At 43.7% G+C, this 21731-nt stretch overlaps 1 protein-coding gene across 13 annotated transcripts in view; it reads right to left on the reverse strand.

The window, feature by feature from the left end:
• RIMKLB (ribosomal modification protein rimK like family member B) overlaps window positions 1-12731 on the reverse strand; it is a 37121-nt gene extending 24390 nt beyond the window's left edge. For 5 of the 13 annotated variants that reach the window (XR_008556648.1, XR_008556644.1, XR_008556647.1 and 2 more), the window contains exon 1: window positions 12018-12257. The gene's annotated coding sequence lies outside the window, so the exon portion shown is untranslated. Of the gene's footprint in view, window positions 1-9817; window positions 10187-11532; window positions 11576-12017; window positions 12261-12325; window positions 12345-12391; window positions 12456-12593 lie in introns of those variants that run through there. The other 8 variants (XR_008556642.1, XR_008556643.1, XM_054719298.1 and 5 more) reach the window with 7 other exon arrangements.
• Between the last annotated feature and the right edge of the window lie 9000 nt (window positions 12732-21731).

The following is a 21731-nucleotide window of genomic DNA, read 5'->3' on the forward strand; positions in this document are numbered from 1 at the left end:
ACTCTTCTCTCCTTTCTCTAGAAATGTCATCCTCAACCAGGTTTCAACTATTACCATGAAACTCAAATATATATCATTGACCTATTAAATCTCTCTCTCCAACCAGGCAATGGTATGCAATTGTTTGGTCAAACACTAGTCTACATGTTGCTGTCAAGATATTTTGTAAATGTGATTAACATCTATAATCACCTGACTTTGAGTAAAGGAGATTACCCTCTTATAATGTGGGTAGGTATCATCCAACCAGATGAAGGACTAAAAAGCGAAACTGAGATTTCCCAGAGAAACTCTGCATCAAAACTACAACCTTCCATGTGTCCCTGGATCTGGGTGAGGCCTCGTGCACCTAGGCCCGGGTGAGCCCAAGTGGCCCTGGGTCTGGGAGTGGCCAAACGTTCCTAGGTCTGGGTGAGACCATGCGTCCCTGGATCCGGATGAGGCCTCGTTCACCTAGGCCCGGGTGAGCCCAAGTGGCCCTGGGTCTGGGAGAGGCCAAGCGTCCCTGGGTCCGGGTGAGACCATGTGTCCCAGGATCTGGGTGAGGCCTCGTGCACCTAGGCCCGGGTGAGCCCCAGTGGCCCTGGGTCTGGGAGAGGCCAAGCGTCCCTGGGTCCGGGTGAGACCATGTGTCCCTGGATCCGGATGAGGCCCCGTGCACCTAGGCCCGGGTGAGGCCACGTGCCCCTGGGTCTGGGAGAGGCTAAGCGTCCCTGGGTCCGGGTGAGACCATGTGTCCCTGGATCCGGGTGAGGCCTCGTGCACCTAGGCCCGGGTGAGCCCAAGTGGCCCTGGGTCTGGGAGTGGCCAAACGTTCCTGGGTCTGGGTGAGACCATGTGTCCCTGGATCCGGGTGAGGCCTCGTGCACCTAGGCCCGGTTGAGCCCAAGTGGCCCTGGGTCGGGGAGAGGCCAAGCGTCCCTGGGTCCGGGTGAGACCATGTGTCCCTGGATCCGGGTGAGGCCTCGTGCACCTAGACCCGGGTGAGCCCAAGTGGCCCTGGGTCTGGGAGAGGCCAAGTATCCCTGGGTCCGGGTGAGACCATGTGTCCCAGGATCCGGGTGAGGCCTCGTGCACCTAGGCACGGGTGAGCCCAAGTGGCCCTGGGTCTGGGAGAGGCCAAGCATCCCTGGGTCCGGGTGAGACAATGCGTCCCTGGATCCGGATGAGGCCTCGTGCACCTAGGCCCGGGTGAGCCCAAGTGGCCCTGGGTCTGGGAGAGGCCAAGCGTCCCTGGGTCCGGGTGAGACCATGTGTCCCTGGATCTGGGTGAGGCCTCGTGCACCTAGGCCCGGGTGAGCCCAAGTGGCCCTGGGTCTGGGAGTGGCCAAACGTTCCTGGGTCTGGGTGAGACCATGTATCCCTGGATCCGGGTGAGGCCTCGTGAACCTAGGCCCGGGTGAGGCCACGTGCCCCTGGGTCTGGGAGAGGCCAAGCGTCCCTGGGTACGGGTGAAGCCAGATCCTAGGTCCGGGTGAGGCCGTGCGCCCCTGGATCCATCCGGGTGAGGCTGGGTCCCAGGCCCGGGTGAGAACACGCGCCCCTTGGGTATGGGTGAGGCCACGTGCCCCTTAGTCCAGGTGACGCCGTGCCCCTGGGTTCGGCCGAGACCAAACCAGAGGGAGTCGGACATCCGTTACCACCATTTGTCCACCATCCAGAGCTGAGGGGTCAGTGCTGACATGTACACATAAGGAACTACTGGACATCGAAATTGGGTCTCAAAAGAACTGTTGGTCCAGGGGGAAGCTCGCTACAGATTGATTCATTTGCCTGTCAGCATAAATATTATTGCTCGTCTCACATTCAGTTCTTATTAGTATATATCTAGTGATATATGATCTCGTTCATCTAGAGGAAATGATGAACAACATAGACTGAGGAACAAGAACAGAACCAGAAGCAAGGAGGCATCGATCGGACTATCGGGCCTCAGAGGGAGGATAGGGGAGGGTAGGGGGAGGGTGGGGGGAGGGGGAGAGTTCAACCAAAGGACCTGTATGCATGCATATAAGCCTATCCAACGGTTAAGTTCAACAGGGGATTGGGGCATGCGTGGGGAGAGGGGTGGGATGGGAATGGGGGGATGAGGACAAATATGTGACACCTTAATCAATAAAGAAATTTAAAAAAAAAAAAAAAAAAGAAAACAAGAGCTAAAGGAAATACAACAAAATGCTAATATTTGTTCATTCTGATGTTGGACATGTGTGATATACATTTTTGCTATCTCTGTTCTTTGCATTTGTAAATGATTTCCTATTTTTTTAAATGAAATACAATGAAAAAAACAATACACAATAACAATAAAAGTAACAAACATGCCAATAAAAAAAAAAAATTGTATAGAGAAGATGAACTCAAATAAATGGAAATTCTTGGAAATAAATAAAAGAAGCAAGTTGTACAAAAAAAAAAAAAAAAAAAACAAAAAAAAAAAAACTACAACCTTCCTGTTTACAGCCCCTACAGATTGTGAATCGGCCAGTTCCACAATCACAGGAGCCAGTTCCTTAAAATTAATCTATCTCTCTCTCTCTCGCGCGCGCGCGCGCGCTCGCTCTCTCTCTCTCTCTCTCTCTCTCTCTCTCTCTCTCGCACGCTCACGCTCTCTCTCTCCCTCTGTCATGTGACTTAATAATCAAATAGTACCTTTTAATGCCAACTTTGTGATGCCTCAGGTTTTAACCAAGGATCTGTTGTTTATCAAGGTTTTTTCTCTCAATGAGTTCTAATGTCCCCAATTCTTTCAACCTGCCTCAAATAAAAAACAATTTGGAATATATATATAAAAAATGTTACCCACTTGCTCGACTAGTGTGACATAGTGGTTGAGCATCCACCTATGAACCAGGAGGTCATGGTTCAATTCCCGGGTCAGGATACATGCTCGAGTTGCGGGCTCAATCCCCAGTAGGGGGCATGCAGGAGGCAGTCGATCAATGATTTTTCTCTCATCACTGATGTTTGTCTCTCCCTCTCCGTTCCTCTCTGAAATCAATAAAAATATGTATTTTAGAAATAATAAAATTTTACCCATTTTCCTTTCCTTTCCTTTATCCAACAGACCATCAGAAGTAGATCTGAATTGCTCATAGAAATGAGAAAGAATGGAAATAAAAACACAAATGCAAAAATATATAAATTCAATTCCCATTTGACCCAGTAATCCCACTTCTAAGAATATAGCCCAAGAAATCAGAAAGGACATATGCACCCTTAAGTTCACAGTAGCACAATTTACAATAGCTAAGATTTGGAAACAGCCTAAGTGCCCATCAACAGATGAGTGGATTAAAAAACTGTGGTACTTCCACACAATGGAATACTACGCTGCAGTAAAAAAGAAAGAAAGCTTACCATTTGTAACAGCATTAATGGACCTGGAGAGGATTGTGCTAAGCGAAATAAGTCAGTCAGAGAAAGATAAATATTACATGATCTCATTAATTTGTGGAATATAATGAACATAAATTGATGAACAAAAACAGATCCAAAGACACAGAATAATTGAACATACCATCCAACTTTAGAGGGAAGGTGGGGGTGGGAGGGTGGGGGCAGTAAGAGATCAACCAAAGGACTTTTATGCATGCATAAAAGCATAACCAATGGACACAAACAGTAGAGGGGTGAGGGCCTGTGCTGGGGTGCGGGAGTGGGCAGGGAGAGGTCAATGCGGGGGGGAAAGGAGACATACCGTACTTTCCGGCGTATAAGACGACTGGGCATATAAGATTTTCCTGGGTTAAAAAGTTGTTTTATACGCCAAAAAATACAGTATATTGGACTTTATTGATGGGATTAGATATAATGGATTAGATATATTGGACTACTGTATTTTCCGGCGTATAAAACGACTTTTTAACCCAGGAAAATCTTATATGCCCAGTCATCTTATATGCCGGAAAATACGGTATATAATATTTTCAACAATAATTAAAAAAAAAAAAAAGAATGGGGAAAAGGAAAACCACCCTGTTTGTGGAGGGGGATGGGTTTTTTAAATATTAAAGGTACAGAAAATAAATAAATGATAAGATGAAAAGCTCAGAAGAGTCTCAGAAATACCTACCTAATAGTGTTAGTCCAGTTACACCATTACTCACTAATAATGTTCATCAATAAATGATCACAAAAGAATGTCCATTTGAAACTAGGTATTTCCTATATAATCACATCCTTTAGCTAAGATGCCACTTATCCTATTTAATAAAAGGCTAATATGCAAACTGACGGAACAGTGGAATGACTGGTTACTATGATGTGCACTGGCCACCAGGGGGCAGATGCTCAACACAGGAGATGCCCCCTGGTGGTCAGTGCACTCCCACAGGGGGAGCACAACTCAGCCAGAAGCCAAGCTCACAGCTGGTGAGAGCAGCAGCAGTGGCAGGAGCCTCTCCCACCTCTGCGGCAGCCTAAGCCGTCAGTCGGACATCCCAGAGGGCTCCTGGACTGCAAGAGGGCGCAGGCTGGGCTGAGGGCCCCCCCCCCCCGAACAGTGCACGAATTTCATGCACCAGACCTCTAGTTATAAAATAATATCACTGGTTATGTGTTCTGAGTTCATACAATGTCATTTTCTTTTTTTTTTTTTAATATATTTTTACAGAGAGGAAGAGAGAGGACAGAGAGCCAGAAACATTGATGAGAGAGAAACATCTATCAGCTGCCTCCTACACACCCCCCACTGGGGATGTGCCCGCAACCAAGGTACATGCCCTTGACCGGAATCGAACCTGGGACCCTTGGGTCCACAGGCCGATGCTCTATCCACTGAGCCAAACCAGTTTCGGCACAATGTCATTTTCTTTACTACCTTAACTTGAAGATAGACTGGAATGCTGTGAAAATAGGACAGGAGACTAGATATTAATCAAAATTGACTTTACAGTGACATAAAAGAAATGTATGACAGTCCCCATGATACCTTCCTTATACTTGAAAGAGCATTATCTCAAAAACAGAACAAACATCTAATTTCCCAAAATTTATATGACACAATCACTCATATTATCTCCTTCTTATAGAACTTTCATCCATGTATACATGATTATGGATGAAAAAATGGGAGGATAATAATTTTCCTAACTAAACTCAATATGGTTCTTTATCAGACTATTAAAGAAAAATAATGGTAAAACATGAATGTTTACACAGAAACAGAAAAAGCACTAAAGGTACAAAAGGCAACACTTTTTTTTTTTAATATATTTTATTGATTTTTTTAAAGGGAGGAAGAGAGAGCTAGAAACATCGATGAGAGAGAAACACCGATTAGCTGCCTCCTGCACACCCCCCACTGGGGATGTGCCCGCAACCAAGGTACATGCCCTTGACCGGAATCGAACCTGGGACCTTTCAGTCCACAGGCCGACGCTCTATCCACTGAGCCAAACCGGTTTTGGCAGAAGGCAACACTTTGGACTATGTATATAAGTACCTATAAATTCCCTTTCTTCACACACACAAAAAAATATGTGCAGGACAAAGGCAAAACAACGCATACAGATAAGGTTAAATACATTCTCCATTTACAGTTCACAAAGTACCTTCCACATATATTTTTCATTTAATCTCACATAATGCTGTGAGGAACACAGACATATATTGTCCCATTTTAAAAAATTGGCCTGTCTACGATATCATAATAGTAGAGGCAGGACAGAGAGTCAGGTTTTCTGGTCTCTTTGTCCTCTTTTCCACTATACCTAAAGATATCACAGGGAACTTAGATAAGAAAAAAATAATTGACATTTTGAGTGAGTATACGCACCAGTCATACAGCGTGCATTAGGCAGCTTATTTGTATCTCCTCATTTAATTCTCACAACCATCCCTTTGACACTGCATTGTCGTTATTTGGCAAGTGAGGCTATTCTAGTGGAGATGTTAGTTGAGGTGTCCAAATGCACACAATTAGGAAGTAGTAGAGCCCAGAATGCTTCGAATTTCATCCACTCGATGAGAGACTCCCACTTGCTTCCATTTTCTACTTTCCTTAGGAATAAGTTATCTGATATTAAGCTGAGTACTATGCCATGTAAATAAAGACTGTATTCCGTAGGCTTTCCTGAAACTAGATGCGGTCGTATTAGCTACATTTTCACCTATGTATGCATGATTATGAATGAGAAAGGAAGAGCTAAGTGAAAAATACTGCACGTAAGCTTCCAGAAAGCCTACTTTAGAGGAGTGGCTCTTCTTGGTCCTTGCTCCATCCTGCTACCCGGAGGGTGGATGTTATGGCTACGACCCTAACAATTCTGGACTATGAGGACAGGAGTCAACCTTGGAAAAGCACAACATGTTAGAAGAACCGGAATCCCTAACAACTGTGTATGTCATGGCCTTGGAGTGACTAACTACTTACTCTTTTGCATGAGAAATAAACTGCTATACTTATTTATGTCATTGATATTTGGGGATTCTTTATTCTAGGCCACTAAACCTTACCTTAACAAATATACTCTACCATACCTTGCTCAAAAGCTAAAGAAAATTATTACCTTGACATCAAAGCTTGCGTATGTCGGCAAGCAGTGGTATTGTTTCTAAGTGGAACTTTCTTTTTACACTAATAAGATCATTTTACTTTTTTTTTTTTTTAATTTGATTTCAGAGAGGGAGAGAGAGATAGAAACATCAACAATAAGAGAGAATCATTGATCGATTGCCTCCTGCATGCCCCTCACTGGGGACTGAGCCCGCAACCCGGCATGTGCCCTGATGGGGAATTGAACCATGATCTCCTGCTTCATAGGTCGAAGTTCAACCACTGAGTCACGCCGGATGGGCTCATTTTACTTTTATATTCCTTTTCACAACATTCCTACAGAAGTATTTCTATACTTCTCCCCCCCAAAAAGAAAAGTGTTCAAAGTTAAAAAGTAGTTGTAAACATAAAATTAAGTATTCAATTAAGTAATACCTTCAATTAATACGTGAGTACCCAGGCAGGGGAGGGTGGGTGTGGGAAGTAAGAGATCAACCAAAGGACTTGTATGCATGCATATAAGCATAACCAATGGACACTGACAGTAGGGCGGTGCGGGCATATGCTGGGGGGTGGGAGTGGCCAAGGAGAGGTCAATGGGAGAAAAAGGATACATATTTAATACTTTAAACAGTAAAGAATTTAAATTTTTAAAAAATATTTGAGGGCTTACACTGCACTGTATCTAAAAATACCATGGTAAACAAAACAGAAATAGTCCCAGCCCTCACAAAGCTAAAAATTATCTGATGTTCCAATGTCATGAGTAAGAAAAAATGCTCAACATCACTAAACATTAGGAAATCAAAATGATGAAACTACTTCACAATAGTAGGATGGCCACTATAAACAAAAAAAAAGTGTTGGGAAGGATATGGAGAAACTGGACGCCTTGCAAACTGTCCATGGGAATGCAATAAAATGGTGCATCTGCTATAGAAAACAGTATGGCAGTGCCTCAAAAAATTAAAAATGGAATTACCATATGATCCAGCAAACCCACTTTTAGGTATATACACAAAAGAACTGAAAGCAGAGTCTCAAAGGGGTATCTGTACACACATGTTCAGAGTAGCATTATTCACAACAGCTAAAAGGTAAAAGCAACCCAGGTGTCAATCAATAGACGAATAATAAGCAAAATGCAATATATACATACTATGCCTTAAAAAGAAGTTAAGTTCTGATACATGCTACAACATGATGAACCCTGAGGACATTATGATCTGGTATCTAAAGTAGTCAAATTCAGAGACAAAAAGTAGGGGCTGGGGGGTTGGGGGAATAGAGAACTAATGTTTTACAGCTAGAGCGTTTCAGTTTTGCAAAGAAAAGAGTTCCAGAGATGGATATGGTGATGGTTGCACAACAATACAAATGTACTTAACCACTAACCTGTGAACTTTAAAAACTGTTAAGATGTTAAATTTTTATCTTGTGTGTATTTTATCATAATAAAAGGAAAATTGGAAAAGGGAATAAAAATGACATAAGCAAATTAACAAGTAAATTTTCACACATTTCCAACTAAATGGTGAGAAAAGTATTACTTAAATTACCTGTACCTTGGTTACTAAAATTCCCAAAACAGTCTGTAATATATAAAATCTATTAAACTTTTTTTTAAAAAAAGTAGTTTTATATGGAATGCAAATAAAATTTATGATTTATAAATTTATAACAGAGGAATGTTATATCAAAGTATCTCTGGAACATGGCACAAGATTTGAAAAACATTCCGGAGACACAATGCACAGTATAGCTTCAAGTTCATTACGTTTGACATGTTAGATGTTGGGCCAAATTTTCTTTGAACATTTGGACATTACTTTGAAAAAGGGTTGGAAAGCTATGAATATATTCAAGCTGAAGGCTTTACAGATATGGCTAATAACTGATAACTCCAAAGCATCAGGGAATTCCAAAATTGCTATTTGGGCAAATCTGCATGGAGTTTCAAGATGTAGTTTTCAAGACTTGTCCAACATAGAACAGCAGATCAATAACAGAAATCTGGTCTCATCTTATATAGCAAATTCATATTCAATTTTGGAGATCTTATTACTAAGAATATGAAGCCAAGAGCAAGTATCAGAAGGGGATAAGGGAGAGGGAGAATGAAATATGTTAGGGGTTGAATAGATTAAAGACATTTAAGTAAGGAGAAGGTTTTGTTTATTTTTTGGGGTCACAACTTGGTTATGTGTTGTCACTTTCTAAATGAATCAGGCATATCAGTGTTTACACACATTTGTTTTGCTAATTCTTCAATTCACAAATTGGTACACATTTTATTTAAGAATGTAGTAGACTCCTCCAGACATTGCTGGGGGAACTGAATGACAGATGAAAAGTACAGGGATCATGAAATTGGAATGTAATCTCCATAAATACAGAATTCCTGTTTTATTCTCTGCTGTTATCCCCAGTGGGCAACACTGAACCTCATATACCAGGAGGTTAGGAGATATTTTAAAGTTGTTTGCTAAATTGAATCATAAAGGAATCTCAAAAAACCATAGGTATTTTCAATATTAAATACCATGCAAATATGTACCCCAACTGACATTTCTCAAAACAAAGAAATGCAAGCCTAATGCTACTTTCCATCATCATTATACAACTGAAATAATTAGCACTGTTAACAATTAAAGTTTCGGGGGGGGGGGGCAATTTCAGTAAGAGTAAGAAAAAAGGTATAAGCAGATGGATTCCATGCAGAACTGCAGAACCAGGCTCTAAGGGAGTAGAACTGCAGAGCTCTGTGGCCTTTGTCCTCCAAGCCAATTTTAAAAGGAAAAAAAAACCCATTGAAAATAACACCATGGCGTTAGTGCATTAGTTTACTATGAAGCCAGAAAGTCATTACTTCTCTTTTGCAAACCTAACATGTTCACAGATACATATGGCACATGAATCTAAAATATGTTATGTATAGATATTTTTGGAGGTACTTTATTATTTCTTAACAACCCTTAATGTGACAAACAGGAAAATTCCCAAGTAATGAAAGACAATTTCCCCAACATCTGTACCTAATCTCCCCTATTCAACCTCTCTTGAAACAACTGTACATGCCAGGACAGCTAACATTTAAAAATAATACTTTTTTCATTGTTCCTATCACAATGTACTAACTCATATTTTAAAATAACGTAACTACTAGTTTCTAAAGGCCCTTTTCTCATATACTTATAGGACTAATCCCACCTGCAGAGAATACTCTTTGTAAACTAACCTGCCATAAGTTCTCTACAAATCTACATCAGTTAAAAGTACCCCGAAAAACAAGCAAGCAACATACAATTAAAAACTCACCCTCCTTACTTTATGTTTGGTTTTCTCTCACTCTTCACATGCTGTTCGTGGGTATAGAAGTTCTTCCTCCACCCATTTTCACTCAGTTTAGGTCTCTACGCCTGCTCCCCAAGGGCGCATGATAAAAACTACTCCCCAAAAGTGTGGAGCAACTCAACTCTGCTCTGTCCCCATTCCCCTGGTGTTCAGTCTTTCAGCTCACAGGATGGGGAGAAGTTTTTGAGAAATCAGTGTTACCCCAGTAGCAAATCCCAGGTGGCACAAACTGGGCCAAGGAAGACTTAGGAGATATTTTAAATGATTTGGCTCATCCTGTGCCCCAACAAACGAATGCCTGAAGCTTCATTGGTATTCATTGGCCAAATGAAAAAAAAAAAAAGTGTTCACTTTAGTATGGTTTCTTCACAACACAGCTGAAAAGGGTAGAGAATTTATAAGATGTTGCTGGTAATTTCCCTCCGGAGAGGAAAAAGGAACTGAATGAGAAGAGAAAAGGGGAAAAAAAAGGGTAGCCTTGATCTCACTGTCCCCTACCACCCCCAGATGCTATCATTTGGGACTCTAAGGAAACATGAGAAAAATTTTTAAAAGCTATCTCCACAGAAACTAAGAAAAGTGACATTTCGGCGGGTAGCCAGGAGTCTAAAGGTTAGATATGCAGCTCCTTACCCCCTGCAGGGGGAAAGGTGGGAGGAAGAAGTGGCTCTTGCCTGAGTGGAGAACTGTATGTGACTGAATTTGCTGTCCCCTTCTTGGCTCTGTCCTCAGAATCAGACTGCCCCCCCTCCCTGACAAGCAGACAGACTCCAGCACCTGGTGGGGGTAAGAGAAGACAGAGAAAAAAAAGGGAGACAGAAAAAGATAAAAAACATCAACAGCCACGTAGCCAAACTAACAACTAACCCTACGACAGGAAAGAAGGAAATGAATAGCCATAACCTACATAGAAAACAATAAACCAAAAGGTCATCTGAACACTAAATAGACCTCCTCCTCCTCCCCCCCCCACCCACTTTGACACACTAACCAAATAACAGTAACCGTAAGGAAAAATTTAACTGTAGCTTTAATTTTGGAAATTAAGAGGTTTTCCTTCTAAAAGTTAGGAAATTTCAGACAATGTTTTATTCCAAATGAATATCTTGTCATGCCTTTGACAACGAATTGTTTAAAAAAAAACAAAAAAAAACAAAAAACAGGGGAAATTGACCCAATGTTGTAAAAGGCTGAACATGAGATTTAAACAGCATTTACATTTTAATGGTTACAGTTATTAAAAACATCCATAAAAATAAGAAGAATGCCAAGCCCACACAAAAAGAACTATCTTCCATACTAAGATGCCCATATACTTTCCACACAGATTTACCGTTTAACCCAACTCCACAAAGAGGTGGGAACCATTTCATAATTAAGGGGGAAATCACAGCACACTGAGTTCACCTCCAAGTTACACCCACCACGGTGAGTGTGACCCCACACTCACAGAATATAATGAACGCCCCCGTCTCTATTCATAAATACAAATCTGCTCTCAGACACAGGGAAGTGAATTTGAAATTATCCCCTATTTTGGCTTTTTTTAAGGGATCATCAGGGGGAGGTAACAATTGCATCACAGTAAACACACACACACACACACACACACACACACACACACACACACACACACACACACAAAAAAAACAAGCAACTATTTGTCACCCCATTCTTACCCGGAGGGCCAGCAAAGGGAAGAGGAATGACTGTCACGCTCCCCTAAAATTCACACGTAAGGAAGAAAGCAGGGAATGAAGGGGCTGCAGGAGCAACACCCCATCCTCCTCCTCGGGTCACACCGCAGGCATGTGTGTCTGCTGGAGGCAGGGCCGCAGACCCCGACCCTGGGGGACAGGTCAGCAGGGTTACCACACCCCCTCGCCACGGGGAGACCACACTTCACGCCCCGAGGTCGCCGCCCCTCCGGCGCACGCCACCTCACGGACCCCCCTCCCAGCAACCCGCTCCCCACGCCTCAGGCTCGGGACCGACCCCCGGCCCTCACCGACCCCGAGCCCCCCGCAGCGGGCGCGCACAGCCCCGGCCCCGGCCGAGCCCGTTCGGCCGAACTCGCCCACGGAGGTAAGAGGGACGCGGGGCGGGCGCGCCTTCGCCTCATCCCCCGACACCTCAGGGAGGGAAGCGCTGGGGCTGCTCTCACCTGGCTCGGCGGCTCCTCCCGTGATCTTGACCGGCGGAGCGGGGCTGGGGCCTCGGAGGGGAAGCGCGGGCTGCCGGGCGGGCTGAAGGTCCGAGGAGAAAGGGGGAGGTGGTCGGGAGCCGCCTCTTTTCTCCTCGGCCACCGCGGCTCCCGCAGCCAGGCCGGGCGCCCTCGCACACTCGCCCACCCTCCTCACAGCCTCGCCGGTCGCCGCGCCTCGCCCTCACCCCCCACTCCCACACACACACTCGTTCCCACCCCCCCACACACATACACACACACACTCACACACACACACACACACTCACACCCAGCCGCTCCCCGCTCCCTCACTCGCCCAGCCTGTGCGCGCGCGCGCGCGAGACCCCGCTCACACAGCGCGCACGACGCCGGCGAGGCCGCCCCGCGCCGCTGCCCCAGACCGCGGAGCGGCGCCAAGCCCCCCGCGCGCGCTCCCGCGCGCGCGCGCCCGGGCCCCGCCCTCCTTGGCGCGGCGGCGCGGCGGCCGGCGGCCGAGGGGGCTGAGGGGGCTGAGGCCGGGCCGGCGGGCCGAACCCGCCTCAGCCGGTCTCACACCTGCGCCGGGATCCGCCCTCCAGGCTCCCCGGCCCCCGCGGGCGACCATCGCCGGCCTCTCGGGACGTGGAGAGGCGATGGGGGCGCGCGCGCTGAGCCGGGAGCGCGAGAGCGGTTCGAGGACGCGCTTTCCCCACCCGCCCCAAACGGTCCTCACGGAGGAAGGGAAACGGGTGGGGGAGCGAGGTTTGTTCCCGACGGGAAACCGCGAGATGAATCCCTTCCGTTGCACACCCTGCCCGCCTTCGCACTCCCTTCTCCGGCTGCATTCATCCACGCTGGGCACCCGAGCCGCCCACCGAGCCACGCAGGGTCCGCGCCTCTGCCTCCCCAGCCCGCCTCCCCGCTCATCCTTTCTGACGGCCTCCGCCTGGAATCCGGAGGCAAAGATTGGGGGACAAAGGTCATTAATATCTCTCCTGCCCTTTGCCCTGCGCGGAGAAAGGACGATGCCTCAGTGTATCGTGAGGCAAAGTTTTAACTGCAGCATCGCAGATTCTCGGAGCTCTCAAGAGACAGCGTTGGACAGATGTAGGCAGGGTAGTGTGGTACAGCCAGCTTAGGAGCCTTGGGCAAATTAGTCCCTTAACTTCCTCTGAGCCTTGAAACGATGTGAGAGTGAAATTCGATAACACAACTTAAGAGCATTGTGCAAATTCTCAAGCTGTATGAAAATATAAGGAGGCTTCAGAATACGACTATGTTCAACTACCTTACCACATTTCTAGATCACGAGGAATAAAAATCAAAGCAACCGAGGGCTCTACTACTTCACATGGGATTCATTTTCAAATAGCCCGTCATTTATTACCTCCGGAGATCCCCGATATATAAAAAGATTGCCCTAACCAGTTTGCCTTCTTGCAGGTCACACATCTCCCTTCTCAGTCATCTTAGCCAATAAATTCTCAGCGCTCCTTTCACAGTCTTTTGGGTCTGCTTTTTCGGATGATTTTCCTCAAGGGACCTAGGGTGAAACTTTTGGACTGGATCAGATGTCAAGTTCCACGTAACCTAGGTGATCTTCTGAAGTGACTTCTCTGAACCTTAATCTGCTCAACTACAAAAGTTCACTATAAAAATACTTTATAAAAATAGTTACCTGCTTCCCTGAGTTGTTATGAGGGGTCAACGAGTTAGAGCATATAACACTTCGTGCCTGGCACAAAGCAAGTACTATGATGTGTTCACTGCTGCTATGTCATGCCATGGAGAGTAACCCAGGATTGTAAATTATTTTCACAAAGGACATGTTTAGAGGGGGGAAATGCACTCACTATACAATATACTATCTTCAGAAGAAAGTGGGGAAAGTAGACAAAACTAAATTGTTGCTATTTACTTCCACTCTGGTATTCAGTCTCCTGGAACATAAAGGCCACCACCATATCTGAGATTACATCAACCTGGCTCACACTGTTCACCCCACCCTGGTGATTCCCTGAGGCTCTGCCCCACGTAACTTGAGGGCTCACACAAACTGTTTCCAGTGGCTTTTCCATACAATTGGCCTGACTTGGCTCATGCTTCAGATTTTCCTAAAATTCCTCAAACAAGCAGCATCTGGCCTCAACATGCCCCACACCTCTGAGACCTCTCACTAAGTGGCTCCATGCCCGGTACTAGCAGCAGCCAGCTTTGGTTGACACTTGAGCACCTCCAAGCTTAGCACAAGTAGCCGCCTTCTGCAGATCCCTTTGTAGCTCATGATGTGTGGTCCCAGGCAGAACGCAGGCAATGGCTGACCTTGGCCTGTACATACCCAGTGGACAACTTCAGACCATGTCAAAGCATCATCACCTAACCATATCCACAAGCAACACACAGGTCCGGCTCAACAGGCACCAGAGCCCTGCTGAAGTACGTCTTGCTCTGTGGGGTGGGCCCCAGCACAACTGATCCTCCACAGTGGTCACAGCCAATCCTTTCAGGTGATCAACCTGGGGGTAAATCCTTCCCATTTCCATGCCAACAGCAACCAAGGCTCAACTACAAGAGGAGGGTGTACACAGCTCACACAGGGCTGTAGGGGGTGCACCGTGAGTGCCCACATGGGGTGATCAGGGAGGCTGTGCCACTGGACCGTACAGGACACCTACTATATTAGGCCACTCCACCAAGCCTGGGAGATGTAACAGCTCTACCTAATACATAAGAAAGACCCAAGGAAGCTGCCAAAGTGAAGAGACAAAGAAACATGTTCTAAATGAAAGAATAGAACAAAACTCCAGAAAAAGAACTAAACAAAATGGAGACAAGTAATCTACTCACTGCAGAGTTTAAAACACTGGTTATAAGGATGCTCAATGAACTTAGTGAGAACTTCAAAAACATAAAAAATAACCAGTCAGAAATGAAGGATACACTAACTGAAATGAAGAATAATTTACAGGAAATCATCAGTAGAGGAGATGAAGCCGAGAATCAAATCAGAACAGCAAAAAAATATAAGTGAAGATAGTGTAAAGAGCCTCTGGGACAACTTTAAGCATACCAACATTAGCATCATGGGAGTGCCAGAAGTAGAAGAGAAAGAGCAAGAAGTTGAAAATCTACTGAAAACATAATGACAAAATTTTCCTAACTTGGTGAAGGAAATAAACATACAAGTCCAGGAAGCACAGAGTCTGAAACAATATGAACCCAAAGAGGCCCACACCAAGACACATCATAATTAAAATGCTCAAGGTAAAACCCTGTAGTTTTTCCTGCTAATGCTGACTGTTGGAAAACACATGCTGGATATTTTTCCCCTCAAAAAAAAAAAAGTAAATAAAATTCCAAAGGTTAAAGACAAAGAGAGAATCTTAAAAATAGCAAGAGAAAGACAGATATATATTGATTAATGATTGAATCTAAAAAAAAAAAAAAACAAAATAAACAAGAAGAACAAAAGCAGACACATAGATACAGAGAACATTTTGGTGGTTGCCAGATGGGAGGGGTGTTGGGTAAAAAAGATGAAGAGATTAAGAAGTACAGATTGTTTGTTACAGAATAGTCACGGGGTGTAAAGTACAGCATTGGGAATATAGTCAATAATCTTCCTATATAATAAAAGCCTAATATGCAAATCGATCGAACGTTGGAATGACTGGTCACTATGACACGCACTGACTACCAGGGGGCAGACACTCAATGCAGGAGTCACCGTGACGCACACAGAGAAACGACCAAGGACCTGGTGCTGACAAAGCAACATTCAGCTTCCCCTAAGTGGGACACAAGCCCCACCACCACTCCGGAGCGACAGCCCACCAAATCGCAGCTGACGCTGCCATGACGCAAAATGTGGCCCACAGCCCAGCTCAGCCCAGCCCAGCCCACAAACGGTGTCTGTGGGCGCTGGGTAATGACATCACGTTTTTGTTGACATTCTGAAGCTGAAATTGTCAACAGAATATATCTGAAGACCAACTATTGCTATAACGTACCTCTGAAGCCGAAAGAAGCCGGCGTCATTGACAGAATATGTCCGAAGACCAACTATTGGCACAACATACCTCTGAAGCCAAAAGAAAGTGACGTCATAGACAGAATATGTCTGAAGAACAGTCATCAACAAGTACTACCAATACTGGTAGGAACTGCCTTCATAGCAAAAATGGGGTAAATGAAGATGCAATTATCAAACACAGTTGTGGTGGAATGACTGTTACATGTCAATTTTGCCTATCCCTAAATTTCTCCAATGAAAAACCATCTGATGGAAATTTTACTCAATGTTGCAGCAAAGGCAAAGTTTGTCCAAATGATATAAATTTTTCAGAATACCCTGCATATTTTTAAAAATTAATAATGAAGATTCTGACAGTAAAATTTTCATGGAAAAATATTTGTTGTTATATCATGTTATTGGTTTTTATTAATCAATTTATATATTACTTTCATGTACATTTTACTAATTTTCTTTCATCTCCGATACTTCTATTTAGAGAAAGGGCAAATAGCAATATTAAAATATTTCTTCTAATTAATTTCCTGTCAAATGTGCACGAATTCATGCACTGGGCCACTAATAACTATGTATGCTGTCAGATGGGTACGAGATTTTTTGGGATGATCATTAGTGAGTTATATAATGTCTAATCTCTGTGGTATACACCTGATGCTAATATAAAAATGTATGTCAACTGTAACTGAAAAATAAAAAAAATATTTTTTAAAAAATAGAGAGAAGCAGTATGATAGAAAGAAGAGCAGTAGTTCTATTCCAAATTCTATTGCCAGTAAGCTTCCCATTTGAAGGCCATACATATTTGTAGAACCTCATCCCACCCAGCTGTAGTGATCCTCCAGCTAGTACTACCTTGAATGGTTGCAGTCTTTGTTAGGATGAGCCCCTCAGGCTGCTGGCAGTTCAAACACAGTTTGTTGTAGATCTTGAAACACTCTTCATATTAAATACAAGAAAATCCACGAGTGCTATGTTCATATCGACATACTTTTCAGTTTAATAAGCATTTTAGTCTCATTTTTATCCTCATTTTAGGTACCTCAGGGCATAAGTCAAGGCAGTATTTTTAAGCACTGTTTTTAAGCAGAGAGGAAAGTGAGACTCAGATGGACAGAGGTCCCACAATAAAGGTGGAGCTACATCTGGAATTCTGATCTCCTGATTGCAGGGCTCCATTCTTTGCCTTACACCAACTTTGTATAGCTAGAGGCACATTTTACAAACCTCCAGGGAAGAGTTGTCCCTGAATTTACCCTCTCTGAGCTCCTCCCTCATTCTTCAGAAAAAGTAGGATAGAGCACAGAGAAGAAATGGCCTCCTTACCAAGACTCCCGACAACAAACTACTCAACATATAAATATGATGCAAAATACTGCAGAAAAAGTGAACTTTCTGCCTCCTTCCAGCTACAAGCTGAAAAGGATACTGAAAGTGCGAGAGGGGCTAACACCAAGTGCCATGGACTTACCCTGGTTGCCTAAATGAAACTAGAAAGGATATGGACTTTGAAGTATGACAAGTATGATATTGTCAACAGCTCTCTTGTGAACGATACCAAACACTGCTTCTTTACAGTTACCCCAGCATGGCACGCATGGAGCTAAAATCTCTGGCCCAGGGTGAATTTTAAAGCTAAAAAATATACATATCGAGATTCAACTTAATCGTGGGAACTTCTAGAGCTAGACAGATAAACACAGAGACAGCATAACTTTGACCTTGGGTCTGCATGAAGGTTTTAGTCGAGAGCATCTCAGTTTTGCTGTGTTATCATAATACCACATATTTTTGAATATTTCAAATTGCAGCTGTTATGACATCTTTCTCAGCTTTTTGTTCACTTCATTTTAAAAAAATAATTAGAAATCACTAGAATTATTTTTTATAACAATTCATAGATGTCTTCTGTTTCATTTAGCCATCTTTTCCTCCTTTCCTTCTGTTTTTTCTTTTTAATTTATTGGGGTAACACTGGTTAATGAAATCATGTATAGGTTTCAGGTGTATAATTCTATAATATATCATCTATATATTGTTTTGTGTATTCAGCACCCCAAGTTCTTTCTACTATTTTTTTTAAACCTACCTTCCTTCTTTGTTGTTTTTTTCCTCTCCAGGATTTGATTAAAATTCTCTTTCAGTTCTTTCCTCACCACTCTCTCCCTTGACAAAACAATTCTTTTTCAGGCTTGTTTTTCTCCTCATTCCTTTCTAGGGTGTCTTTGTCTCCAGCAGCGAGGGTCTGATGGTGATAGGAAGTAGGGAAGGGGTCTGGGAGAAAGCTGGGAGGGAGGGAGGAGGAGAAAGTGGTGCTTCAGCTGTTTCTGCAATCAGCCTATAAAAGGCTGGCTGAAGTCTGCCTCTACAAATTCCTCCTCCGTGTCTCCCTACTTCCCCACCTTAAATTTCATTGCCCCTACCCCCCACCTCATTTCTCAGTGACATCACTCTCTACCAGCTGTGACTGCCAAGGGACTGACCTACTTTGCCCTTTTCTATTAGGCGCTCAGCCTCTTTTTCTCTGCTAAACCCTTTTTGTCCAGCATGTCAGTGGATCCCTTTTAAAACCTTAATACATTTCAGTCTCCCACAAGATAGTAGTTGAATTGTTAGTATCTGAAGTGTGAGAAAAAGCATAGAGATTTAAAAAAAAAAAAAACCCTTTTCTATGACTTTAGCAAATTCATTTAATGGATTTGTATTTTGTTGATTAAAATAGAATTTTTACATGTTTGGAGAACACATATATTAGTAATAATCTTTTTTTTTTTTTTTTTTTTTTTTTTTTTTTTTTTTAAAGATATTTATTTTTATTTTTATTTTTTTTAATATATTTTATTGATTTTTCACAGAGAGAAAGGGAGAAGGATAGAGAGCTAGGAACATCGATGAGAGAGATACATCGACCAGCTGCCTCCTGCACACCCCCCACCGGCGATGTGCCCGCAACCAATGTACATGCCCTTGACCGGAATCGAACCTGGGACCTTTCAGTCCGCAGACCGACGCTCTATCCACTGAGCCAAACCGGTTTCGGCAGTAATAATCTTTTGTTGAATCTTTATAAGCATCCTTGGTTAATGAGCTCTTAGATCCTTTGTGACAAATTCAAATATATATGTACCATTATTTTTCAAATGTTTGTATATGGTATTGTAGACATAAGCAAAAACAGCAGGCATTGATATCTAAACAAAACTTCACATAGTAAGAAGTGGGGGGGAACTGCTGACAAAGAAGTGGTTAAGAGCATGTGCTGTGAGGCTTAGATTCAAGTCATGGTTTTGCCACTTGCTAGCTATGAATTTGGGTAAGTTACTCAACTTCTCTGCGCCTCAGTTTGCTCATTGGTAAATAGGAGATACTCAAAACCAGTAAGGTTATTGGGAGTATTAAACTGTTTATATATGTAAAAGTTCCAAGCACATTCTATATTCTAAGAAGTGTTAGCTTTATTATAAGGTTGGGGGCAGATATATAACTATATACGCTTCAAATATTTCTATGGCAATTTCCTCATTCACCATTTATTTACCAAGCAAGCCAGGATTGCAGATTCTCTATCTTGGCCTAAACTGTCTAAGTTGTCCAGAAAAATTCTGGGAAACAGCCACAAAGGATAGAAACAAATATATGAGAGATTTGCCTAAGAATTCCAGTGTGTCACTCAACATAGGTTTTCTTTTTTTTTACTGTCTCTTTTAATCTTGTATCAAGCTGTTAGGATGAACCCCAAACTGAAAAGCACTGAGGGAGAGACGAAAACTCAAGAAAAGAGTTAGGGGGAAAAAAAGTTAGTTTGGGGAATTCAAGTGGAGTTGAATTAAAAAAGAAAAACATAATAGGAAAAGGAAGGATGATTTTTTTTTTTAATTCTAGCTCAATGACCAATATGGTTTTGAAAACCAACAGAGCAAAAATGATTTGAAAACAAAATGAAAAAAAAAAAAAGGACTAAAGAATTGGACAGGATAGATTTAAATTGCACTGTTTCTTTTCACTGAAGATAACTAAATGAATTTGGGTTAATGAATGGTGCTGCCTCGTCTAACTTCCCAACATGCAAAAGACAGCAGAGGAAACCAGGACAATCATAGTGGTGTTTCCAGAATTCTTTCAGTCAGTCAGTCTGTAAAAGTAGTTAGTCATTCAGGGTGCTGCTATGTGTGACAAATCCGCACAGCCCTTGTGTGGTTTAAATATCATCACTTCTGTTGTTGAAATGTCTACCAATTCTGTCATGTTTCCATGCATGGACTGTGTGGTGTGTGTGTGTGTGTGTGTGTGTGTGTGTGTGTGTGTGTGTGTGTGTGTGTGGCGGCGGGGGGTAGGGGGTGGGGGGTGGTCCTTGTTTTCTTTTTCCCCCTTATTACTAGATGGTTCCTTTGATCTTAAGAGAGAACTGCCTTTCTACATTTACTTATTCCATTCTCTCTTCTTCCAGTCTTCCCAAGTTGATATACTTTTTTTTCCTTATTGTATTTTTGAAAGGGAGAGAGAGATAAAAATATCAATGATGAGAGAGAATCATTGATAAGCTGCCTCCTGCACCACCCCACCCCCCACTGGGGATTGAGCCTGCAACCCAGGCATGTGCTCTTGACCAGAATTGAACCTGGAACCCTTCAGTCTGCAGACTGATGTTCTATCCACTGAGCCAAACCGGCTAGGGCCCAAGGTATTCTAGTGGACCAAGAATCAGGAGACTAGGAAATCACCACCAATGATTTTATCTTATAGCCTCAATTTTCTCTTCTGTCAGAGGGGACTAACAACATTTGCTCAACCTTAAAAGGTTGCTCGAGGCCAAAATGAGTTTATAAATTATGAGTAAATCAAGAATATTTTACAAATGGTAATTTGTCTAAGACACTATTCTCTACAGCATCTATATATATAATCTATATATATAAAGAGGTAATATGCTAATTGGTCCTAATGGTGTCACAGTCACGACTGGTCAACAGGCTGCGTGTGCACAGGAGCTGGCGGGTGGGGACAGGGGTGGGGACGGGGGCTAAGGTCACTCTGTCTCAGAGGTGGAGGCCGCTCCCGACGGAGGCATTGGCAGGCAGGAGCTGGTGGGTGGGGATACAGACAGGGCGGCGCGGCTTGAGCAGGCCCAGAGCAGACACAGGCATTTTTTCATAGTGAAGGGACTGGAGTCCGTGTTCATGAAAACACCTTGGCGGCTGCAGCGGCTGGCAGTGGCAGCAGCAGCAGCAGCAGGGTGATGGGGATGGCGCCTTCCCCTGATTAGCCCGGTCACCTCCTGCAGAGTGAGGCTAGACTGCAGCTTAGGCCCGCTCCCCTTAGGGAGCAGGCTGGGCTAAGGGACCACCCCCCCCCCCAAGTGCACAAATTTCGTGCACTGGGCCCCTAGTAGAGAATATATTCAATAATCTATACTAATAAAAGGGTAATATGCAAATTAGATTGGGTCGACCAGACATCTTCCAGTCATCTGATCCTCCATCCAGACAAAGCCATGGTGGCAGGGGCCAAGGCAGAGGTGGTTAGAGGCGATCAGGCTGGCAGGTGAGGGTGGTTAGGGGCAATCAAGCCAGCAGGCAGAGGCAGTTAGGGGTGATCAGGCAGAAAGGCAGAGGGTTTAGGGGTTATCAGGTAGGCAGGCAAGTGAGCGGTTAGGAGTCAGCAGTCCCAGATTGCAAGAGGGATGT

The sequence above is a fragment of the Eptesicus fuscus genome, chromosome 7 (genome assembly GCF_027574615.1).
Source record: "Eptesicus fuscus isolate TK198812 chromosome 7, DD_ASM_mEF_20220401, whole genome shotgun sequence".
NCBI lineage: Eukaryota > Metazoa > Chordata > Mammalia > Chiroptera > Vespertilionidae > Eptesicus > Eptesicus fuscus.